The sequence below is a fragment of the Sciurus vulgaris genome, assembly GCF_902686455.1.
Source record: "Sciurus vulgaris genome assembly, chromosome: 7".
NCBI lineage: Eukaryota > Metazoa > Chordata > Mammalia > Rodentia > Sciuridae > Sciurus > Sciurus vulgaris.
In genome coordinates this window covers 27,425,598-27,451,959 of record NC_136467.1, presented here as the reverse complement: position 1 = coordinate 27,451,959, position 26,362 = coordinate 27,425,598, and the positions used below count along the sequence as shown (strand labels likewise).

Genomic DNA, 26,362 nt, shown 5'->3' with positions numbered 1-26,362 from the left:
AGACCTCATCAATGAATTCAGCAAAATAGCAGGCTATAAAATCAACATGCATAAATCTAAAGCATTTTTATATGCAAGTGATGAAACATCTGAAAGGGAAATGAGGAAAACAACTCTATTTGCAATAGCCTCAAAAAGAATAAAATACTTGGGAGTCAATCTAACCAAAGAGGTAAAAGATCTCTACAATGAAAACTACAAAACATCGAAGAAAGAAATTAAGGAAGACCTTAGAAGATGGAAAGATCTCCCATGTTCTTGGATAGGCAGAACTAATATTGTCAAAATGGCCGTACTACCAAAAGTGTTATGCAGATTCAATGCAATGCCAATTAAAATCCCAATGACGTACCTTACAGAAATAGAGCAAGCAATCATGAAATTCATCTGGAAGAATAAGAAACCCAGAATAGCTAAAGCAATCCTTAGCAGGAAGAGCGAAGCAGGGGGTACCACAATACCAGACCTTCAACTATACTACAAAGCAATAGTAACAAAAACGGCATGGTATTGACACCAAAATAGGTAGATCAATGGTACAGAATAGAGGACACGGACACAAACCCAAATAAATACAATTTTCTCATACTAGACAAAGGGGCCAAAAATATGCAATGGAGAAAAGATAGCCTCTTCAAAAAATGGTTCTAGGAAAACTGGAAATCCATATGCAACAGAATGAAACTAAATCCCTATCTCTCACCCTGCAGAAAATTCAACTCTCAATGGATGAAGGACCTTGAAATCGGACCAGAGACCCTGCATCTTACAGAAGAAAAAGTAGGGCCAAATCTTCAACTCCTTGGCTTAGGATCAGACTTCCTTAACAGGACTCCCCTAGCACAAGAAGTAAAAGCAAGACTCCATAACTGGGATAGATTCAAACTAAAAAGCTTTCTCTTAGCAAAGGAAACTATCAGCAATGTGAAGAGAGAGCCTACAGAGTGGGAGAATATCTTTGCCACTCATACTTCAGATAGAGCACTAATTTCCAGAATATATAAAGAACTCAAAAAACTGTACTCCAAGAATTCAAATAACCCGGCGCGGGCGGGGGGGGGGGGGGGGGGGGGGGGGGGGGAGGGCGGGCGAGGCGGGGCGCGGGGCGGCGGCCCATGGGGTGGGAGGTCTGAGGCCCGGGCCTGCCCAATGGATAAACTGACCATCATCTCCGGATGTCTCTTTCTGGCCACCGATATCTTCGCATCTCCAGCATCGCCAACCCCGACTGGATCAACACCGGGGAGTCGGGGGGCCAAGATGCAATAAAGAAAACCCAGTTTTAGTGAGAGATGCAGACAAACAGTTGGAATTCATGAGAACAGCAGTAAAATAGTAGAGCGCTCACTGTGGGGCTAGTGCGACAGTGTCAAACAATCCATGGATGAGACCGAACGTGCATCCCTCCCCGGCTATCCCCAGAGTGGGTCACCACCCTGTTTTTATCATCATGGGAATCATTTCATTGACTGTCACATGTGGGTTGCTGGTGGCTTCCCACTGGCGAAGAGAAGCTACAAAATATGCTCGATGGATAGCATTCGCTGGAATGATCCTTTTCTGTATGGCTGCCCTAATATTTCCAATAGGATTTTACATCAATGAAGTCGGAGGTCAACCTTATAAATTACCCAACACCACAGTAGTTGGGTCATCATATGTACTTTTTGTCTTATCAATTTTCTTTACAATAGTAGGATTTCTATTTGCTGGCAAAGTTTGTTTACCAGGCTGATGAATGTCTAAACGGCTTGACCCTATTATTTTTTATTTTTATTTTTATTTTTTTATTTTTAGAGGGTAGGAGGACAAAAGACAAGGCATCTGAGCAGTCCTCTCATAGGAAAATGCTTAGATGAAACTGATACTGAAAAGGAAAAAAATGCTTTGATTTGTTCTCACTATGCACTTTGGATTTAAAAAAAAAAAAATTGAGAGCCTTTCCATAACCAAATACAGACAATATTGACTAAATCTCCTGAGCATATTCAGGCAGTCAGTCTGCACTGTGATAGCAACCTAGTGAAGGAGAATGCTTTATACTGAAAAGCATGTGGCCCTTTGTGACTCTGTTGTTCCGTTTTTAACGTCTAATTATTCATTTGAGAAAAAAGTCTAAGTATTTATGAATCATGGTGGACCAGAGGGATGCAAAGTTCATGTGGGGCTGGCCTCACCTCCTAAGAAATTAGTGTTTGCAACTTCCTTGTAATGGGATGAGCCTTTGGCACCAGAATGGATTACCATTGCATTACTGCACCAAGAAGCCAATAGATCAAAATGTGTTTGCTAAAATGTATGTAAAAATTCTGAAATTCCCTAATCTCTGTGTACAAAAAGAAAAGGGAAAAAAAAAAAAAAAAACGGACAAACACTGAGACATGTTGTTTGGGTGGGTGGGTGGGGAAATCTTTCTTATATTTATATAAATATATATATAATATATATATTTTGCTGATGCAGTATACAGTGTGTATATATGTGTGTGTGTGTGTGTGTATGTGTGTGTAAATGTATATATGCACACATGCAAACAGTTCCTGGAAGAGAACTCTGAATGCTCTGCTAGCAAAACACTGTGGTGTGCAAACCTAGAACTCACTCAATAGAAAAAAAGCCATTTATCTGAAGGCTGCATAGTGGAGAGTCTTCAGTTTACCTCATTCTTTATAGCAGCCCTTGATTTTAACCGGTTTTTGTAATAGGTACAAATAATCCCATACCTTTCTAGGTGCAATTTTAAGTTAAGCTAAAAATTCTTCCTAGGGTTAATTTATTTGTATATGACAGTAGAAGGTAAGATCATGTCAAACCTTATAATTTGGGGAATCTAACACTATTTAAATTATTGGCAACTGTTGTCTATTGTATAGATTCTTTTTTCTATTGGCTCAGTCTGTTACATTAATAATACATTTTATATGTTCAAGCACACAACTTTACATAAATACAAAGTTCACTAGCAAATATCTGGCTTTTTGACTACTTACAACACTAATTTCACTCTGCTATAAAAATTAATGAGTTTCTGTTCTTTTCATCTGTAAGCATTATTCACATACCTTTACCAAAAACTCAAGCAATACAATATTTTCTTTATTTGCTGTATGCCTTTGTTTGCTAAAAGCTAACATTTTTGCATTTATTTTAAAGGGCCGTACTAAACCCACAGCTTTAAGATTTCTTCCCTAAAAAAGCATTGTAGCTAATGCTTGAACTCACAAATGGTTTTAAAATACAGTATTTCTCTTCTCCACATTTCCATGCCTTCGTGTCAAAGCTTAGTTGTTTTTCCTGGCGAGCACCATGGATGATCTCCTGTTTGAAATGTGGACAGGAGATGGAGCTAAGCAATGGAGCTAAGTTTTTCCTCTGTGTGGTGAAATGGCAACCCAAATGTCCCTGTCAGTAAGTACAGACAGTCTCATGTAGTCCATGCTTCACACGAGTAGGAATGAAACGCACTGTTTCTTAAGAAGATATTTTATAAATTACAGAATGGTTACTTCAGAGATGGGGCTACTTCCTCAGATATTCAAAGTATGAATGGAAGAGCTCGGTGTGTTTCACACTGGCTTGTTTGGTGTTCATATATCTTACTGTTAATTCCACAATATTTCATTGTGAATGAAAACTCCATTTTCAGCTCACTCTAGAGGGGGCTTGGGGTGTTGGACCATCCTGGGTATGTTCCTTGAGCATTATGAGGGAATGTCACACTTTTCCTTCCCCAGGTAAAAGAAACCTTTGGGACATCCAAGGGAGGTCATTTTCCCCATGTATTATGCAGTCTAGTCAATTCTAAGAGTACCACCGGGCATGTGTGGACATTTGGGATTGCATTTCCCATTGTGATTTGACTGGTCCTCAAATCAAAGGGATCACTTTAAGGAAAGCTTTGGTTGTCACCATTATACCACTGAGATAGTGTTAGCAAAGTATGGTTCAAATTAATTTATGGTATAACCAAGAGATTTTCTCTTCCAAAAGATGGATTTTATTGTAAATAGTTTCTCAGAATATTTTTTACTGGATCATGAGCATGGGGAGAGAAAGTTTCTCAGCTGCTAAGAATTTCCCCACTGTTTACTTCTTTCACTTACAGTGGTATTGCATATAAGATTACAAAATTTAAGGTTTTATTTGTATCTATTACCCAGACCATTAAATTGTCTTTGATTTCATCATTGTCTTGGAGGTCCAGTGCATAAAGGACTGATAGAGGGGAAGTTCCTCCAGCCAGTCTGCACACTAACCCAGGATTGAGACCATCTCATCAAGTAGTATGTGAGGTCAAGTCTTAGTACTCTTCCAGACCAAACATTGAAATGGACTCATTCATATAACTTTCTATAACTCCTGTAAGTGAAAAGATAGCCAACTGTCAGCAGTTGCTTTTAAAAAGGTCACTATAATAAGTACTATATAGTACAGTATTAATTTGTAGCAGGAAATCATATCTTGTAAACTGTATATAAAACACGGTTTTATGGTGCAATCATTTGTCAGACTTTTGTCTGTTACATTGTTTTTAGAGTGTGCATTCTTCTCATACCTAAGAATATCACTGTAAAATGCTGAAAACTATCTTTTGGTTTTATTTGCACAAGACTGAATTAGTTTGAAATTTTTGGAAGCTCCTATTGAACATGCCTAGACACCTGTAAACGTAAAAATATTAAGTTCGTTAAAAGTAAACATTTCAGTATGATTCTTTCCAAAGGTAATCCATGTTCTATGTTGTTAATGTGTGTATGTGATTTTTCTGACTCGTCCACCTCTTAACCTATTTTCTGTTTCATTTGTTTTTGAAGGATGGCTTTTTTTTTTCTTTTTAATGTTCTAGATGACCAAAACACTTCATTGGTTTTTACCCTTTTGCCTAAGCTTTGATATCTCCACTTGATGTTCTATGAAGTCACTGTTTAATCTCTTAAGTGAAATAATAAATAGTCCTGGTGACAAACAGTCTATTAATTTAAAAGAAAGGCCCAGAAAAAAGTATTGAAAGTTAATTTTGGATTAATCATTAGCTATTGTTTTGCATCGTGGGCTTCATGGGAAGAACATGTTGCATTTAATTTGTCTTTATTAAAAGACTGCTAGACACAAATTACTCTGACTGTAGTAACTGCTTTATCAACCCTCTTTGATCTTCTTTTAAAAATTAAATTTGCCTTCACAGTTCAAAACAATAAGCTGTCTTTCAGAAAAATTTCAAAGGATAAAATATATGAAGGAAAAAAATGGCCTGAGTAGGTAGAATTCCCTACAAAGGACTTGTAGTTGTGTCACCTCAAGAGATTTTAAAGTTTGTGATCAGGGTCTGTATGTTATCCCAAACTTTATTAAGAATTGTTTTTTAATTGGTTTTGACATTTTTTCAATTAATAGTTTCAAAACAAATTGTTAATACAACTGTATAAAATGAACATAATTTTCTTCACTTGTATTTTTGTTATTGAGCAAGTTTATCAAAATAAATTGTCTACTAAAGAAACTAAAAAAAAAAAAAAGAATACAAATAACCCAATCAACAAATGGGCTAAGGAAATGAACAGACACTTCACAGAAGAAGATGTACAAGCAATCAACAGATATATAAAAAAAAGTTCAACCTCTTTAGTAATAAGAGAAATGCAAATCAAAACTACACTAAGATTCCATCTCAACCCAATTAGAATGGTGATTATCAAGAATACAAGCAACAATAGGTGGTGGAGAGGATGTGGGGGAAAAGGTACACTCATACATTGCTGGTGGGGCTGCAAATTAGTGCAGTCACTCTGGAAAAGCAGTGTGGAGATTCCTTAGAAAACTTGGAATGGACCCACCATTTGACCCAGCTATTCCACTCCTTGGCATATACCCAAAGGACTTAAAATCAGCATACTACAGAGATACAGCCACATCAATGTTCATAGATACTCAATTCACAATAGCCAGATTATGGAAGCAACCTAGATTAGATGTCCTTCAACTGATAAATGGATAAAGAAACTGTGGTAGATATATACAATGGAATATTACTCTGCCATAAAGAATGATAAAATTATGGCATTTGCAGGCAAATGGACGAAATTGGAGAATATCATGCTAAGTGAGATAAGCCAATCTCAAGAAACCAAAGGATGAATGGTCTTGCTGATAAGCAGATGAGGACACGTAATGGGGGGTGGGAGGGGGGCAAGAATGGAGGAAGGACGAACTGTATAGTGGAAAAAGAGGGGTGGGAGGGGTGGGGGGAAGAAAAAAATAACAGAATGGATCAAACATCATTACCCTATGTAAACGTATGATTACACAAATGGTATGCTGTTACTCCATGTACAAACAGAAACAACATGTATCCCATTTGTTTACAATAAAAATAAATTAAAAATTAAAAAAAAAGAAAAAGATATAGGCTAGAAAATACCTGGTTATATTTGTGGGACAGAAGGAAGTTACAAGTGAACTTGATAGAGGGTTTAATAAGAGTATGCCAGATGGTAATGAACTGACAATCACATGTGAATTCAGTAAGCCAGACTCTAAAAGGGAGGTTAGAGATGGGAGGGCTTTACCAAAGGGGATATAGATTTGGGAATTAATGGAACTCATTTATGGAGTCCATCTGTCTGTTTCCCTGCTTCTGAATGTTTAGTGGGAAAGTTTAACTCTCAGATCCCAAGTAAGCCACTGTCTGCCTAGAAGGACTCCTGTGTTCTGAGCTCCTCTGTATTTTTCCTGAGTTCATCTTGCAGGGAACTCCTGGACACAACCTCTTCTGTCCAGACTTCTGCAAGACTAGAAGTGAAATACTCTTCTAGCTGATGTTCTTTCTTCTTGGTGTCATCAGCAGTTCCATGCCTGACTATATAATTAATACACACACACACACACACATACACACACACACGCACACACACCATTCTCTCCTAAAAGAGGAATTAAGTGGGCATTATATTATACAAAAGGAAGCAAAAAACTGGGCTCAAGAGTGTGGTTTTTGGAGAGGGGAACAAAGGTGGACAAGATTGGGAATGGGCCCTCCAAGTCAGACACCCTCATTGACTTCCCTACCTCTGTTGGCTCATGTTCACGTATCTCCCAAGATTAACATTGATTTTGAAAGGTTGGACTTATAAAGAAGAATAAGATATATTCTGAGCTCTTGCATAGTTTCCAAGGTCCCTATCTTCACGGATTCAGTAAGGTACAATGTTAGAACTTCTCAGTTATACCAGAGAATTTTTGAGATGAGATACTTAAAAAAAACTTGAAGTTCAGTTAGAATTTTCTTTAGTTTGCATGCAGAGAAAGAGAAGGGAACGTATAATATCTGGTTTGGTTTCCCCATAGAGAGGGCAAGGAGTAGACAATTAATGGAACCAACTTCATGAGTAGTGGAAAGGGGTAGGATTTTGGTCACTGAAGTGAATAGCTCACCTTCTGGAACAAAGGGGAAAGAGAAAAGGATGCAGCATGGCAGCATGTTTGTAAATGCAGGAACAGGACAAGACAGAGGTCTCGAGGATTTTTTTTTTTTTTTTTTTTTGTCAGCAAATGGCAGCAATAAGAGTTGAAAAACTGGATTCTACTCCTGCTACACTAAATGGGCATGTACTTTCTGGGCATTATCTTATTGAGCCTGCATTATAGCTTTCTGAAGTATTCTTAACTCAATTTTATAAATTAGGACTATGGGATACTTGTTCACATCACCCAGCTAATAAGTGCCAATAAGAGGCATAGGATAAACTGGCAAGTAGAGAAGAAGAGAATGATTGCTGGAGAATGATTGAGAAGAAAATAGACACCACAAATTTGCAAAGACACCAGTAAGGATTAAGTGAATTTCTTGAATCCTGAAATTGTATCCTGAAAGGAAGAAGCAGCTTACCCTAAAACTATGATGTAGAGTAATCATTATGTGATAAACTAGACAGCTGGAATCGCTGGGGACATGCCCAAGGCATTTGGGAGAGTGTTGGACAAAATCACGGAAGTAGGAAGATGAGTGACACCATGTGAGGACAAGAGAGCAGGCACAAAGTGGTATGGGAATTGTAGTGATACCTTTAGTTGGTTCATTTCTGTCTTCATTTATTTCATCAGTGTGATCTCACAGAATTTACGCTTTAGATTACAATCCCATACTTCATTATTTACCTTGTTGATCACATCATTCAGCTTTAGTCATTTGGAACTCTTTCATTTGAATCTTATCTCCCTTTGAAAATTCTCCATTGATTTGTTTTTGAGAACTACTTTATACTTTGGCATTACAGATGATCCCAGCTCATCTTGTATATTCCTTCCACCAGTCATGGTACGGGCCATTTCTCCTAAGAATCCTAGTTCCTTGTGTCGGACAGTAGAAAAGGTACTACATACTCTACTCCACATATACACACATATCTATAATCATTTCAGTATTTACCCTTCTGTATGACATTAACTAGACATTGGTTCATTCTGATGTCTTTAAATCTAATCCAATCAACATGGTTCCTTCTAGTCTTCCCCCTTTCTCATCATCTGGTCCCCACCATCTGCCATTCAATTATTTCATTATTCAATCACAGTATTACAAGTACAGGGGTTTCAGAATTGTTCATTAATATACTTCAGAGAACCAGCTTTCCCAACTGAAATATAATCCTCAGGTGTAGTTCCTTTTATCTTCAGTATCATGGTTTCCCATCAAAAAACTGCTTTCCAAAGTCACTTAGGTCAGAACCTTTTCTTCCCATTCCCCAATGGGAATGTTTGGTTTTGTTTCTGCAGTGCCAGGGATTGAACCCAAGGCCTCTCATATGCTAGGTGAGCATTCTGCCATGGAGTTATACCCCCAGTTCTACTGGTTGGTTTTTAAACTTCCCTATTTATGTTTGGCTGTATTATCAGTTTCTTATCATACTTAAAAGTGTCAACTGCTAGAATTTCAATGAGCCTAACTTTTTAGCTTAATTTTTTAAAAGCCACATGCTTCTTCATTTTCCACTCTTTTCTTTAAAGATGTAACTACAATGATATCAAGCATGAAATCATCTTTCTGAGCTCAAAGTTTAATAACTATAGACAAAATATGATCATAAAAAGACTGGTACAGGTATATTTGATAGAATTTAGCTGAGGAGCACAGATTCACAAGGATCCTTGTGTAGGCAGAAAGTGATTCTCTAATGGACAAAGGGAATAAAAGACTTAAACTTACAGTTTAGTCAACATATTAAATGGTATTTTCTGTTAAAACCTTAAGTACAAGTTTGTTAATAGAGGACTTTTTCAGTATGTTAACTATTTCTCAGCACTGCTAGGAAAATGGGGCATTTTTCACTGAATACCTGTGCAAGTGATATGAGAAGCTCTAAAGAAGGTCCTCCTCTCTGCACTTGAAGTAGTATATTGACAGGAAGATTTTGCTATCCTAGCCATTTCCCTTCATTCCAGAGACCCTGGCTTCTAACATTATATTGATGTCCAAGAAGTAATCATAAAAATAATCTCAATGATAGAACTCAAAGAGATCTTTGCAGTTTGATCTCCTATGTCTTATCAAAAGCCCAGCTGGGGAGAACTTATAAAAAGACTTCAGGAGATACTAAATTATGGGGACTTATAAGATGTGTGGAAAAAGGGAAAAATAAAAGTCAAATCTGCTAGGGTCAAATCTCTTTAGAGTGCCGAGTAAAAAGATCTGAAATTCCACTCAACTGAATTCATGAGTGCCAAGAAAGTGTGAACATTGTGTTAGATTTCAGGGCTTTCATACAAAAATGAATCTCACACCCAGCGACCACAAGGAATTTACAATCCAGTCAGGAGAACAAGAACACATACACAGTGATGGCCGTGCAGATTGTATAGTGGAAGTGTCTTTGAGGATGTGCCCAAGGGTGACCAATGTGTGTTCAATATACAGATGAAAGAGAAGGCACTTGAGAACAAGTGGCCAGCAAGGCACAGATGTCAAAGTGCAGGGTATTTGAGAGAAAAGAGCTAGCCCAGTTTGGAGAAAGCAGTGATTTTTCAGTGTGTTTCTTGGGCCATCCACTTCAGCCTTACCTGGGAACTTGTTGGAAATGCAGATTCTCAAGTCTCAAGGAAGCAACAGATGACCCAGCAATTCCACAGCTGGGTATGTATTCCAAATGAAATTGAATTAAAAACTCATGCCCATACAACAATTTGTATGAAAATGTTACAACAGAATTATTCATAATAGGCAAAAAGTAGAAGCAACAATAATGACCATCGGCCCATGAATATATAAATAAAATGGGACATATTCATGTACTGAAATATTATTCATTCACAAAAAGGAATGAAATGTTGCAACATAAATAAAACTTGAAAACATTGTATTAAGTGAAAGAAACTAGTCACAGAGGGCCACATTATATGATTCCATTTATATGAAATGTCCAACAGTGGTAAATGTATAGACAGAAAATAGATTAGTGGTTTCCAGAAAGTCCCAGGTTTCCAGGAGAGTGGCGAAAATGGGAAGTTGCTGCTAACATCATTCTGAAGAGGTGATGAAAATGTTCTAGAATTAGTGTTAATAGTTTCAGAACCTTGAGAATATTCTGAAAATTACTGAATTGTGCCCTTTAAAAGGTTTGCCTTTAAATTTTTAAAAAAGAAAAAAACTCTGAGGTCTCAACTAGTCCTAGTGAATCAGAAACCCTGGGGATGAGACCCAGCCACCTCTCCTGGTGATTCTGATGTGCGTTACTGTGAGAACCACCTGGTTAAAGCCATGAACTCAGTCCTGGCTGGACATTATTAGCACAGGGGGAATATCCAGAAGTATCGGTTTCCTCGGCCCAACAGGTGGATATTAGGATTAATAGGCCTGAAATCAGTGTTTTCTTAGTGCCACTACGTGAGTCTCCTGAGCACCACAGACAGGAACCATTTCCTTTCCTTTTTCAGCTTCTCCAGGCCTCCTGCATTCCTCATGGGACCTTCCTCCATTTCCAACACCAGGAATGGTGAGTTTGGCTTTCTCATATTTCATAGTTATTCTGGCTACTACAGAGCCATTCCGTAGTCTTAGACTCATCGTGATATAAATTTAATTTCTGACTTCCAAGTCTATTCTAGTATTTTATAATGTGCATAAAACTTTGTTCCTTTTTTTTTTTTTTAAGCAGAGGTTGTGCTCTATGGTAATGGAACTAACTATAACAAAGCCAGCAAACTGTGGAGTATATATAGCTTATAGTTAGATACACAACTGTGAATATTAAGAGTGTGCATATAAGCAAATTGCAAAGGATTCCTTTCTAGTGTTACAGGAATCAAGACATTTCTGGATCACTTCCAGTTTTACTTCTACTTTTGTACTATGTATATGACTTTTATTCGTTTTCTGCAGTAACAAAGGACCACAGACGAGATGGTTTAAACACCAGAAGTTAATTTTCTCATAAATTTGGTAGCTGGAAGTCTGAAATTAAAGGAGTGGCAAGGTCGATTCTTCAGAGGGCTCTGAAGAAAACACCTGTCTGCCTCTTTGATGTCTGTCTTCTCCCTATGTCATCGCCTTCCCTGTTTTCGTGTCTGTGCCCACATTTCTTCTTCTAATGACATCACATTGGATTAGGACCCACCTTAATGACTTAATTTTAATTTAATGACTCCCTCGGGGGGGAAAAAAAACAAATATGGCTACATTCTAAAGTAGTGGAGATTCAGACTTCAACACATGAATTTTTGAAGGAGGCACAGTTCTGCCTGTGGTATAATTGTATAATTATGCTATCCCATAATAGGATGAATCTGACAAAATGAATCTCATGTGCTGACTCTGTTGGTTGGTGACTGACTTAAAGCATCATTTGGGAAGGATTCTGATGCATCGATGGGCTGGGTTGGAAAGAACACCGAGATCAACTTCACTGACCACCGTGGACACTGACTGGTGGAGTGGCAAGCAGCATGCTGAGGGTTTGCAAACTTCATTGATTCAATCGCCACAGAGGCAAGGAGAGATTCTTTGACTATACCATACAACAGGCTGTCATTCAGGAGGAATAAGGCTGGATGCTGATGTACTGAGTCATCAGCTACTTTATGGCCTAGAATTTATTGTTCCACCTCCACTAGAAGTTTTGAATAGCATTACTTGTACTGTATGGTCTCAGACTGACCAGAGTTTAAGTGCTTGTGAGGTAATTAGAGAAACTGTCTAAGATATTTAAGTAAGTGATAAGTCATTAACATGAGTTATCCATCCATAAAAGGTGCCTAAGAAAATGGAATCAGTCAAGAGGTAGTCATTACACTGCTTTGACTCTATTGTAATACAGCATGAATTCATTTACCAATAAAGACATTTAGACATTGTGCATAAAAAACAACTAGAAAATTTTGTCTGCAAATCTGATATTGTTGTCATTGAAAAACATTAGGCATCATTATTAAAGCTTTAATATAGATTAACCTTGTAAAAAAACATTGACCTGTGGTTGCTGGAATGGTTCAGAATGCTCCTCTGTTATGAAAACTCAGTCATAATAATCTACCAGTTGCAAAGCAGATTCATTGCTACATTTCTGAGCCTGAATCTGCAGTGGTTAAGAAAACTTGGGTTAGAACCTTGTCCAAATTATCTCATCATGTATTTCTGTTCTCATGTGACCAGCCAACTGAGAAGATGGTGCAGACAGGTGAAGCTGTTCCAAAACAGATGGCTAAGGGCGACAGCCTGGAGTTGGCCTGGACAGGAGTCAGTTCCCTTGGGATACCTGATGTTTCAAGACTCACATCAATAGACTCCCAGAGATTTAACAAGATAAACTGGAATGTATGCAATGAGTACTTGATGCCTTGTTTATTTTCACCACAAAATTAATCTTTACTGAGAAGTATGGAGTGAGACCAAGATTGCTTCCTGCCACTCCCCTTACAATGCAGGGACCGTCCTGTGAGGCTGAAACAAGAGAACTAGTGTTACTCGGCCAGGTCAATCAACATTAAAGCATCCTCTCAGGGTGACCTGCCTACTTGTGCTCGTAAGAACCAGAACTCACGAGCACAAGTAATTACTCCTCTGCTCTCTCCCACAAAGGAAGAAAAGCATCCTGGTAGTTCTCGTTCTTCTTTTAGGCACACAAGTAACAAATGAAATGAATCTGGTAAAAGATAATGAGCACATGAAATATCTTTTAAATACGAATACAAAAATTATAAGAAATTTAAACTCTGTAATATGCCTCTTGCTGATCTTTCTGAATCCTGTTCACCTTTGCAGATTTAGCCAGTTTTTGTATATGTGAATATTCTTCCAAACCTATATTTCTATACATTTATAGACAATAAATTTGTATGTATATAAATGTAAATATGAACACATTACATATATAATGTAATAATATATAATTATATAATAATGCATATTCTATATTGCTGATATATAGTGTGCTTTATTAAATTATATTTGTTACATATTATATATTTAATATATAACCTATTATATTACCACCAGCAGCATATGAGAGAGACTTTCCTACATACATTCCCACCACTCAATATTGCCAATCTGTTTATTTTTTTTTTCAATTTGACAGCCCCAAATGGCATTTTACGTTGTCTTAATTTCTATTTCTCTCACCTAGTGTTTATGCACTCTAATGTGAGACCAAAAAATCATAAAAGGTTTAACTCTGGCTTTAAATAGTGTTAAATAAGGAAGGAGAGCTATTTCAACACTTTAAAGCATATTTAATTAATAAAATGAGGGAAATAATGTTGTCTTCCTCAGGGGTTGATATGAGAGAAAGGAATATTCAAGAATTTTTAAAAAAAATTTTTTTAGTTGTCAACTGATCTTTTATTTTATTTTATTTTTTTATTTATTTATATGTGGTGCTGAGGATCATACCCAGGGCCTCACACATGCCAGGCAAGCACTCTACCATTGCGCCACAATTCCAGCCCCTATTTAAGAATTTTTATAAAAAGCATTATGCAAATATTATTTATTATGTTATTATAACTTTGACCTATTATATTTTATGCATTTTTTTATTGAGAATAGGTTAAGAGACCAAGTAATTTTTCCCTAGGAGACACTTATGATTTCTTCATTCCCTTCCTGTTGACAAGTATAAGAAAACTCACAGCCAAGTGAGGGCCATATGATAGCTGGGAGTGACTAGAAGAAAGTTTGGTTAAAAAAAAATCATGGGGGGGATTCAAGATGGCGGACTAGAGGGTGGCTGCGTTTCGTGTTGCTCCAGGACTCAGGACTCAAGAAGAGGAGATATAGAGAGCCTTGGGACCAACTCAAACCAGCCGGGTGAGAATCTCCCACTGGGCAGACGTCCCGGACGGGGCAGGAGTCCTGGACGGGGCGGTAGCCCCAAAAGCAGGGATCTTTGCAAAGTAGAACGGCTGCGAGGCGCCCCTCCCCCTGCCGGAGCAGTGATCACAGACAGCTGGGAGCATTGAAGAGGGGGCTGCCCAGAGGAGAAGGAGAAATACGGGCTCAGCACGTCGCTTGGAATTGGATCAGCTGCGCCAGGGCTCCGGGCGGCTATCCGGAGGAGCAGCGTGGGTTCAGGACTCAAGAAAAGGAGATATTGAGAGACTTGGGACCAACTCAAAGAAGCTGGGTGAGTGTTTCCCACTGGGCAGGCGGACGGGGCGGTAGCCCCCGGACAGGGCGGTAGCCCCGAAAGCAGGGATCATTGCAAAGTAGAACTGCCGGCGAGGCGCCCCTCCCCCCGCCGGAGCAGTGACCTCAGACAGCTGGGAGCATTGAAGAGGTGGCTGTTCACCACAGCGCTTAGACTCGGCGCAACCCACCCGCGCTCTGGGAGGCTGCCCAAAGGAGAAGGTGCTTGGTGAGCTGTTTGGACTGAACGTGACCACCCCTGAACACAGGGGGCTGCCCAGAGGAGAAGGAGAAATACGGGCTCGGCACGTCGCTTGGAATTGGAACAGCTGCGCCAGGGCTCTGGGCGGCTGGCTATCCGGTGGAACAGCGTGGTGAGTGGTTTGGCCCCAGAGCATCCGCTCCTGAACATAGGGGGTTGTCTGGAGAAGGAGGAGGAGCGCGGCGGGGTGCTTGGGCTCGAAGTGACTGCACCAGGGCTACGGGAGGCAGTCGGGACAAGAAGGTGCACAGTGAGTTCTTGGGACTCGTGACGCACCAGATCTCTGGGTAACTGCCTGGTGGAGAAAGTGGTACGTGGTGGGTCACTTGGTCTTAGAGCGACGGCACGGAACAACAGGTGGCTGCCGGAAGAAAAGGCGTGTGGCGGGTCACTGGGACTCAGAGCGATTGTAAGGGGCTCCAGGTGGCTGCTCAGAGGAGGGGCCGCATAGCCAGGTGAAAAGTGCAGAGCAGGGTCCTAGACGGCTTCTTGGTGGAAGGGCCCCACAGACAAACTGAGGGGCGGAGCGAAGGCTCCAGGACTGCAGGCAGCTTCTCTGAGGAGAGGCAGCCGAAGGAGATTCGTTTGTGAAGGGTGAGGCTTCCAGGCCCAGGAGGTAGGTCCGGGTCCCTGGGATCATTGCAGAAGAAGGCTGCCCAGCCCAGGCGGTAGTTGTGAATTGAACGGAACCTCTGGGAGGAAAACCGACCAGCGAGACCTCCCCACCAGGTGACTCCTCCCTGTTGGGTGAGGTTCTCCCAAAAGGACCGTAAAATCAGAGACACAGGCCCAAACTGGTCTTGCATCAGCCCACAACCTACTTCCCTTCTGGATGACCATTCATCAGCAAGTGAAGGTACCTCTGCCCACTAGCAGGGAATATACCCCACCAGAAGGCCACCACCCCTAGGGAGTCAGCTCCCTTGTGGAGCACTGCATTATCAACTTCCTCCAAGATTTCAGGCTACTGAAGACTAAGAGGGGATATAATAGAAATCTTCAGGGATATTATAAGACAATAGAGGAAATCTGCAATATCACAGCGGTCCACTGATACCTGAACAATATGAGAAAACAAGGAAAGAAAATGCTGCAAACAAATCTAGATGTTACATCAATGAAACCCAACGACAGCATGGCAGAAGAAATGACAGAAAGGGAGTTCAGAATGTACATAATTAAAATGCTCAGGGAAGCAAATGACGAGATGCAAGAGCAAATGCAGGCACTGAATGATCGCACCAATCGACAGTTAAAAGAGCAAATACAGGAAGCAAAAGATCACTTCAATAAAGAGTTAGAGATATTGAAAAAAAAACAAACAGAAATCCTTGAAATGAAGGAAACAATAAACCAAATTAAGAACTCCATAGAAAGCATAACCAATAGAATAGAACACCTGGAAGACAGAACATCAGACATTGAAGATAAAATATTTAACCTTGAAAACAAAGTTGAACAAACAGAGAAGATGGTAAGAAATCATGAACAGAATCTCCAAGAACTATGGGATATCATGAAGAGACCAAATTTGAGAATTATTGGAATTGAGGAAGGCTTAGAGAAACAGACCAAAGGAATGAACAATCTATTCAATGAAATACTATCAGAAAATTTCCCAAATCTGAAGAATGAAATGGAAGATCAAGTACAAGAGGCTTATAGGACTCCAAATATACAAAATTACAACAGACCCACACCAAGGCACATTATAATGAAAATGCCCAACATACAAAATAAAGACAGAATTTTAAAGGCCGCAAGAGAGAGGAATCAAATTACATTCAGGGGGAAACCAATACGGATATCAGCAGATTTTTCAATCCAGACCCTAAAAGCTAGAAGGGCCTGGAACAACATTTTTCAAGCCCTGAAAGAAAATGGATGCCAACCAAGAATCTTATACCCAGCAAAACTTACCTTCAAATTTGATGATGAAATAAAATCCTTCCATGATAAACAAAAGCTAAAGAATTTACAAAAAGAAAGCCAGCATTACAGAACATTCTCAGCAAAATATTCCATGAGGAAGAGATGAAAAACAAAGAAACAAATCAGCAATGGGAGGAACCATCCTAAAGGAATTGTCAAATAAAGGAAGAACCAAGTCGTCTCAAAATAAATAAATAAATAAATAAATAAATAAATAAATAAATAAATAAATAAATAAAATGAACCAAATGACCGGGAATACTAATCATATCTCAATAATAACCCTGAATATTAATGGCCTGAACTCATCAATCAAAAGACATAGACTGGCAGATTGGATCAAAAAGAAAGATCCAACAATATGTTGCCTGCAAGAGACTCACCTCGTAGAAAGAGATACACATAGACTAAAGGTGAAAGGATGGGGGAAAACATATCATGCACATGGACTCAGCAAAAAAGCTGGGGTATCCATCCTCATTACAGATAAGGTGGACTTCAAGTCAAAACTAGTCAAAAGGGATAAAGAAGGACATTACATACTGCTTAAGGGAACCATAAATCAGCAAGACATAACAATCATAAACATCTATGCCCCAAACAGTGGCTCATCCATGTATGTCAAACAAATCCTTCTCAATTTCAGAAACCAAATAGACCATAACACAATAATACTAGGTGATTTTAACACGCCTCTCTCACCACTGGACAGATCTTCCAAACAAAAATTGAACAAAGAAACCATAGATCTCAATAACACAATCAATAATTTAGACTTAACGGACATTTATAGAATATACCATCCAACCAAGAGCGAATACACTTTCTTCTCAGCAGCACATGGATCCTTCTCTAAAATAGACCATATATTATGCCACAAAGCTAATGTAAGCAAATACAAGAAGATAGAGACACTACCTTGTATTCTATCAGATCATAATGGTTTGAAGTTAGAAATAAATGAAAGAGTAAAAAACAGAAACTACTCCAACACCTGGAGATTAAACAATATGCTATTACATGATGAATGGATAACAGAAGATATTAGGAAGGAAATTAAAAAATTCCTAGAGGTAAATGAGAACAAAGAAACATCATATCAAAATCTTTGGGACACTATGAAAGCAGTACTTAGAGGAAAATTTATTTCATGGAGCGCATTCAATAAAAGAAGTAAAAATCAACAAATAAACAACCTAACACTTCAGCTCAAAGCCCTAGAAAAAGAAGAACAGACCAACACCAAAAGTAGTAGAAGACAGGAAATAGTTAAACTCAGAGCTGAAATCAACGAAATTGAAACAAAAGAAACTATACAAAAAATTGACAAAATAAATAGTTGGTTCTTTGAAAAAATAAACAAAATTGATAAACCCTTAGCCACTCTAACAAAGAGAAGACGAGAGAAAACCCAAATCACCAAAATTCGGAATGAACAAGGAAATATCACAACAGACACGATTGAAATACAAAACATAATTAGAAGCTATTTTGAAAATCTATATTCTAACCAAATAGAAAATTTCGAAGACATCAACAGGTTTCTAGAGACATATGAATTGCCTAAATTGAGCGAGGAGGACATACAAAATTTAAATAGATCAATTTCAAGTAATGAAGTAGAAGAGGTCATCAAAAGCCTACCAACAAAGAAAAGTCCAGGACCAGACGGGTTCTCAGCTGAGTTCTACAAAATCTTTAAAGAAGAGCTCATTCCAATACTTCTCAAAGTATTCCATGAAATAGAAGAGGAGGGTACCCTCCCAAACTCATTCTATGAAACCAATATTACCTTGATACCCAAGCCAGACAGAGATAAATCGAGGAAAGAAAATTTCAGACCGATATCATTAATGAACATTGACGCAAAAATTCTCAATAAAATTTTAGCAAATCGCATACAAAAATATATTAAAAAGATAGTGCACCACGATCAAGTGGGTTTTATCCCAGGGATGCAAGGTTGGTTCAACATCCGGAAATCAATAAATGTAATTCACCATATCAATAGACTTAAAGTCAAGAACCACATGATTATTTCAATAGATGCAGAAAAAGCATTTGATAAAATACAACACCCCTTCATGCTCAAAACACTAGAAAAAATAGGGATAGTGGGAACATTCCTTAACATTGTAAAGGCCATCTATGCTAAGCCCATGGCTAATATCATTCTAAACGGTGAAAAACTGAAAGCATTCCCCCTAAAAACTGGAACAAGACAGGGATGCCCTCTTTCACCACTCCTATTCAATATCGTTCTTGAGACTCTAGCCAGAGCAATTAGACAGACCAAGGAAATTAAAGGAATACGAATAGGAAAAGAAGAACTCAAACTATCCCTATTTGCGGATGATATGATTATATACTTAGAGGAACCAGGAAATTCCACCAGAAAACTGTTAGAACTCATAAGTGAATTCAGTAAAGTGGCAGGTTACAAGATCAATGCTCATAAATCCAATGCATTTTTATACATAAGTGAGGAATCCTCAGAAAGAGAAATTATGAAAACCACCCCATTCACCATAGCATTGAAAAAAATAAAATACTTGGGAATCAATCTCACAAAAGAAGTAAAAGACCTCTACAATGAGAACTACAGAACACTAAAGAAAGAAATCGAAGAAAACCTTAGAAGATGGAAAGATCTCCCATGTTCTTGGATAGGCCGAATTAATATTGTCAAAATGGCCATACTTCCAAAAGTGCTATACAGATTCAATGCAATCCCAATTAAAATTCCAATGACGTACCTTACAGAAATAGAGCAAGCAATCATGAAATTCATCTGGAAGAATAAGAAACCCAGAATAGCTAAAGCAATCCTTCGCAGGAAAAATGAAGCAGGGGGTATCGCAATACCCGAACTTCAACTTTATTACAAAGCAATAGTAACAAAGACGGCATGGTACTGGTACCAAAATAGACAGGTAGATCAATGGTACAGAATAGAGGACACGGACACAAACCCAAATAAATACAACTTTCTCATACTAGACAAAGGTGCCAAAAATATGCAATGGAGAAAAGATAGCCTCTTCAACAAATGGTGCTGGGAGAATTGGAAATCCATATGCAACAGAATGAAACTAAACCCATATCTCTCACCCTGCACAAAACTCAACTCAAAATGGATTAAGGACCTTGGAATCAGACCAGAGACTCTACAGATTATAGAAGAAAAAGTAGGTCCCGATCTTCAACATGTCGGGCTAGGACCAGACTTCCTCAACAGGACTCCCATAGCACAAGAAATAAAAGCAAGAATCAATAACTGGGATAGATTCAAACTAAAAAGCTTTCTCTCAGCAAAGGAAACTATCAGTAATGTGAAGAAAGAGCCTACAGAGTGGGAGAATATCTTTGCCAATCATACTTCAGATAGAGCACTAATCTCCAGAATCTATAAAGAACTCAAAAAACTCTACATCAAGAATACAAATAATCCAATCGACAAATGGGCTAAGGAAATGAACAGACACTTCACAGAAGAAGATGTACAAGCAATCAATAAACATATGAAAAAATGTTCAACATCTCTAGTAATAAGAGAAATGCAAATCAAAACCACCCTAAGATTCCATCTCACCCCAATTAGAATGGCGATTATCAAAAATACAAGCAACAGGTGTTGGCGAGGATGTGGGGAGAAAGGTACACTCATACATTGCTGGTGGGGCTGCAAATTAGTGCAGCCACTCTGGAAAGCAGTGTGGAGATTCCTTAGAAAACTTGGAATGGACCCTCCATTTGACCCAGCTATCCCACTCCTTGGCCTATACCCAAAGGATCTAAAATCAGCATACTACAGAGATACAGCCACATCAATGTTCATAGCTGCTCAATTCACAATAGCCAGACTATGGAACCAACCTAGATGCCCTTCAATTGACGAGTGGATAAAGAAACTGTGGTATATATACACAATGGAATATTACTCAGCCATAAAGAATGACAAAATTATGGCATTTGCAGGCAAATGGATGAAATTGGAGAATATCATGCTAAGTGAGATAAGCCAATCTCAAAAAGACAAGGGACGAATGATATCGCTAATAAGTGGAGGATGACACATAATGGGGGGGAGGGAAGGGTTAGTGTTAGGGTTAGAGTTAGGGTTAGGGAGGGGGGCAAGTATGGAGGAAGAAAGTACTGTATAGAGGGTAAAGAGGGATGGGAGGGGTGGGGGGAAGGGGAAAAAAATAACAGAATGAATCAAACAACATTATTGTATGTGGATTTATGATTACACAAATGGTATGCCTTTGCGCCATGTACAAAGAGAGAGACAACATGTATCCCATTTGTTTACAATAAAATAAAAAAAAATAAAAATAAAAAAAAATCATGAAGCTTTAAGACTTGGAAGTATGATAATAGAAAGTAATGTATCTTAGCAATAGTCACATTATTTGTTAAAACATTTCAAAAGACTAAATTCAGAAATATGACTCCTTTAAAGCTAACAGACCAGGGAGCACGGGGTACGTTGAACACCTACATTATGCCAGTCAGTGTCCTAGGCAGTAGGAGTAGAGATACAAGAAGATGTCCCTAAACAGGAGAAAGACACAGTTTTAATATTTGGTATTATATGCTGGGCTAAATTTCTTATACTTATAATAATTCCATTCCTGCTTCCTTCTAGGTTTTTTCTATATCACGTAATTTGGAAACCTGAAAACAACATTTCCATTTGCTCTTGTTAGCAACATTCCAGTTTAGGTTCTGCTATTGGGAGGCATTCACAGGAGATTTGAGAGGTAGGAGAGGAAGGAGGTCATTGTCACTCCACCTGCAGAAGTCAGGCTTGCCTTTGAAAGATAGCAGATAATGAATTTTTGCCGACATCTCCAGGAGTCCTCCTGGAGTGATTGCCCATAATTCCTGAAATTCCCAAATTCCTGAAAACTGGAAGCAACTGGGCTTCCTTGCCCCTTATCAGTTTTCTTGTAATTGAATTTCCTGTATCAATTGTATATTTCCTGAAATTTCCTGTATTTTTCTTATTAAAATATTTTGGATAGTTTTGTTTTCATGACTTTTATATATGGTAGATGATAAGATGGAAGTTCATGTAGGCAGATGGAAGTTCACATAGGTGTTATGGAATTTCAGTAGATCACCCTTATCTGTGGTTTTGCTTTCACAGTTTCAGTTATCCCCAATCAACAATGGTCCACAATATTAAATAGAAAATAATGACAATTGATAATTTTAAATTGGATGCCATTCTGAGTAGCATGATGAAATCCTCCACCATTCCACTCCATCCCACCCAGGATAGAAGTCCTCCTTTTGTCTAGCATGTTCACACTGCATGTGCCACTTTGTCACTTGATAGTTTCCACAGTTATCAAACCAACTGTTGAGGTGGCAGGATATTGTTATAATTGCTCTATTTTATTATTAGTTATCATTGTTCATCTCTTACAGTGCCTCATTCATAAATTAATCTTTATCTTAGATATGTATGTACAAGGAAAATCTTACATACAAGATTCAATACTACTCAGTTTCAGGCATTCATGAGGGGTTTTGGAACATATTCCCTGTGGATAAGGGAAGATTGCTGTATAGTTTTTAGTTGTCAAACATAATTTAAGAATATACATGAGCTCCTAAATGGTGGGAAACTTGCATGACTTGGAAGATACCAAGAGTCTGACCGAGCTAATAGAGAGAGCTAAGGGGCCAGGTTGGCATAGCCCATTAAAACTAGTCCAAAAGAGTCAAGAGGAATGAAGAATCAAACCTTTAATTCTTTACTGCCACTGTACAAGAAGAGCCTAAATAAAAATGGAGAAAATGCCAATCCCACCTTAGTCATTTTCCCCCACAGAATGAGGCTAGATCAGCACAGAAGTGGACATCATCTCTATGAATGCTGGGGGCTAGGAGAGGGAGAGAAGGGCTTCAAGTAGAAAAGTAGGATACTAATTTAGAGTTGGGAGAAGTCCATGTTTTTAAGGTCTTTCCTTCTCCCATAAGAACTCAACAACACCCTGTAGAGGATTTCTGCCCAGGGTCTCAGATAGAAAAACCTAGGCATGAAGCCGCCTGGTGGGAATGCAAACGTGTGAAGAGCATGGCCTGCCAGAGGGTCCGGAGTCCTCGACTACATCTCCCTTCAAAGACTGCGGGGTACTGGCTGTGCACCAAGTCTGGGGAGAGGAGGGCAGCTTTCCCTAGTGAAGCATGCCAGAGCCTTCGTAATGGCCTAAGAGTGTGCCTGAAAAATCACACATCAGTTTTTAACCAGAAGTCAGATTACTCAGTGTAGCTTCTCTTGTGCCGGACTAGCTCATACGCGGGAAAGCGGCGCAGAGTCAAGACCTAGACTCCAGGAGTTGGGTGGAAGCAGGCTTGTGGTGAGCAGCTTGCAAACTTATTTATTGCGGGAACAACTATACATTTTATACGTTTCTTGCCCAATCACAATGCACCACGGGGGATCAGATCACCAGGTTCCCATACGGGTTCCCTTGGTAACATTGAGTCAATTTGGAGGAGTTGTGTACTTTCCTAGGTGGCCGAAGCAGAACGCTCCTCCCTGCAGGTTCTTCTCTTGGGTCTGAATGTGCAAAGGTTTTCCTTACACACTTGAGACGTTCACTGCTGCCAGCCAAGAACTAGGATTTCTCCCAACAACTCAGAAGTGGGTTAGAAGGAGCACGATTAGAAACTTAGCAAAAAGGTACATAGATGGATCAATGTGAATGGGCACAAGCTATAAGGATCTTTGTATCTCACTTAACACCCAGAGAGAGCATTCATTTTAGAGTGGCACTTAATCACCAGGAGAAGGTGTCAATCAACCTTTCTCCTTGGCTAACATTTTGCTTACAAAATGGGCTTATGAATGGAGACTCTATATTGGCCCAACATTTGGGTTCCTTCTCAGCAAGTTTGATCTAGCTACTGCTATTGGTGATTGCCTAACCTTCCAGCAGAGTAATGGATGCTGAGTTCTCAATATGGAACCTCAGGGAGACCATTAGTATCAAGTTGATAACACTGGCCCCCTACTGCCTTGTCATTGTTAGGAGTGGCAATCCGCCATAGGCCCTGAGCATCCTTGCTCATTCTTGCTGAGTATGCCAAGGCCCTCGTAGCTCTTACCTGGCCCATTTTTCAGGGTTGCCTTGGCAGCATTCAACCTTGACAGAAGAGAAAATGCCTCCCTCCAGGACACGGAAAAGGTTTTTGTTTTTGTTTTTATTGCTAATGACAAAACAACAGGTCCCCCAAGCTGAATATTCCCCAATTGTGATACAAACCTACTGCACCCATCTATACCCGCTATCATCCTCTGTGAGACATGGAGACAGGGAAGCTTACAGATCTCTTGCTGCTCTTTGTCTCTGGTTTGAGAGTCTTGTGTTTTTTGCCAGGATCCATAAAATAGTAACAGGTTAACTTACTAGCCTTGTAAGCAGGGTAAAATCAAATTCCATATCTGATAGTTCTTATCAGAATTGATACCACATCCAGATATACATTTGCCTTCTCTGTTTGCAGTGCCTCTGCCAGCAAACAGAGGTCTCATGGAATACCTGAACTATTGACTTTTGATCCTGACGTAGGTTCAGGAACCTACTTAACAGCCAGGGAGGTGTGAAAAATAGACACATGACCACCACACACACTGTTCCCATCATGTGCCTCATCATCCAGAAGCATTTGTCTTAACAGACTGATGGCCTGTTAAAGATGCAGGTAAAGAGCCAGGTCAGCACCCTGAAAACCAGTCATGGAAGTAGGATTGGACTTTCTTATCCCCTCTCCCAGGATCCCATATGCAGAAACTATTTTTCCCTTACAGCCTTCAGCTCTGCTAGGTTAGGAGTCTGAGTTCTTTGGAAGAATCTTTCAGCCAGAGAACACAATCAGGGTTCCATGGACTTGGAGCTATAACTATCTGGTCACTTAGCAATGGACCAGCAGATGTGAGAAAGAGTTACAGTACCATGGAAGTAATTGACTAAGATTAAATTCTAGTGCTTTTTCCTATACAGTGGGGAAGGGAAGAGTAAGTTTGGAATCCAGGAGATATATCAGGGCATTGCTCAGCATTCTGTGCCCAGCAAGAATGGTAAGTAGACAGTTGCAACTATATAGCCAAATAAAAGCAAGGCAACTTATGGGTTCAGATATGTTGAGAATAAAAATTTGAGTCAAACATCAGGCAAATCATCCAGGCAAATCATTACTTTGGTACTTACTGAGTAAAAGAGAACTCTAGAGTGGATGATGAATCAGGAAAATGATATAAATCAATGAGGACCACAGAACCAACTGCAGCTTTAGGAATTAATTTGTTTCACTAATCTTCTTGCTTTCAGTCTTTGCAGAGGTAGCTATGCCTTGAAATGGCCTCTATGTCACATAAAACTAATGCTTCCTTTCTGGAGGAGTAAGTGAGAATCTTTTCTTCTCACAGAAATGGAGAGTTTTAGTTATGGTTGCTGAATCCGAGTGGAGCAAAGTGTGGACAGTATCCAACACTTCTTAGAGTCACATCAGGTGCTTTGAGCCTCACCTGTCTCTCTGGTCTTTGGCCACTTTGCCCTCATCTCTGCATATGCTTTGAACAACTTCACACAGCCACACCCAATAGAACCTGTCTCTTGGCAGTGCTACATGTTTTTTGCGTCCTGCCCTGTGTTTCCTGTTGATACTAAAGCATAAAACGCCAAGAGAGCTTATCAGAGGGCTCATGCAATCACAATCCAGAAATTCAGGAGAATCCGTGTCCCATAGGACTACAATGTAGCAAGTGAAAAAGGAGCTGATTCAAGATATTCTTCTCATTTGCCTCTCACTCCCAGCTCTCCAAACGACATATACCAAGAACGCCCCTCTCCAGGGGAAAAGGGCCATATAACTCCACCACCACCACCGCTAACCAGCCAAGGTGATTTGTTTCTGTCCCTGAGTCCAAATAATTATGGTAATTACATCAGAACACAATTACACTTAACAGACTCTGGGTACTGAGTTCCCAGTAAGCCAGAGCCCTTTTGGCTAGGCAGGGTCAAATGAAGAAAATTAGTGCTCAAGTCCTTTTCAGTTGCACAGTCTGAAGACTCCCCCTCAAGAAGGCAGTCTATACCTCTCAGCCTCCTATTCCATGGCTGTCAAACAGGATTCTGATTCTTCCTGCTCTGGCTTTGCCTGAGCTTATTTCAGACTTTCTTAGACTAAACAGTGCTGACAGCTGGACGTGGGTCTTCAGCAATTGCCCAAGGCTCCCTGAGCTGTCAGACAGGTAAAGCCTGCAGCATGTAAGATGTAAGAGGTGCTTCCCAGCACTGGGAACAGTGAGGCAGTCCCCACCACCAGGTCCCGCCTATCAAATGACACCATGGGTCTTACTCCCAGGCGCCACTCCTTGTTCCATCTGGCATGAGAGCCAGGCACTCCCACTCCTTGTGTGAGTATGGTTCTGTGACGCTGCCTCAGTCATCCCTTGTCCACACTTCTCGTCTGCTTAGCTCCCAATCTCAGTCTTTAAATAGAAGCAATGCTTTGAGGAAAGCAGAAATGTG

At 39.5% G+C, this 26,362-nt stretch overlaps 1 pseudogene across 1 annotated transcript; it reads left to right on the top strand.

Annotated features, from left to right (window-relative positions):
* The first annotated feature begins 1,149 nt into the window (after positions 1–1,149).
* Positions 1,150–2,359, top strand: LOC306665216 (modulator of smoothened protein-like; annotated as a pseudogene). The gene is made up of 2 exons: positions 1,150–1,285; positions 1,340–2,359. The product of its transcript is annotated as a modulator of smoothened protein-like (transcript).
* Positions 2,360–26,362: the final 24,003 nt, after the last annotated feature.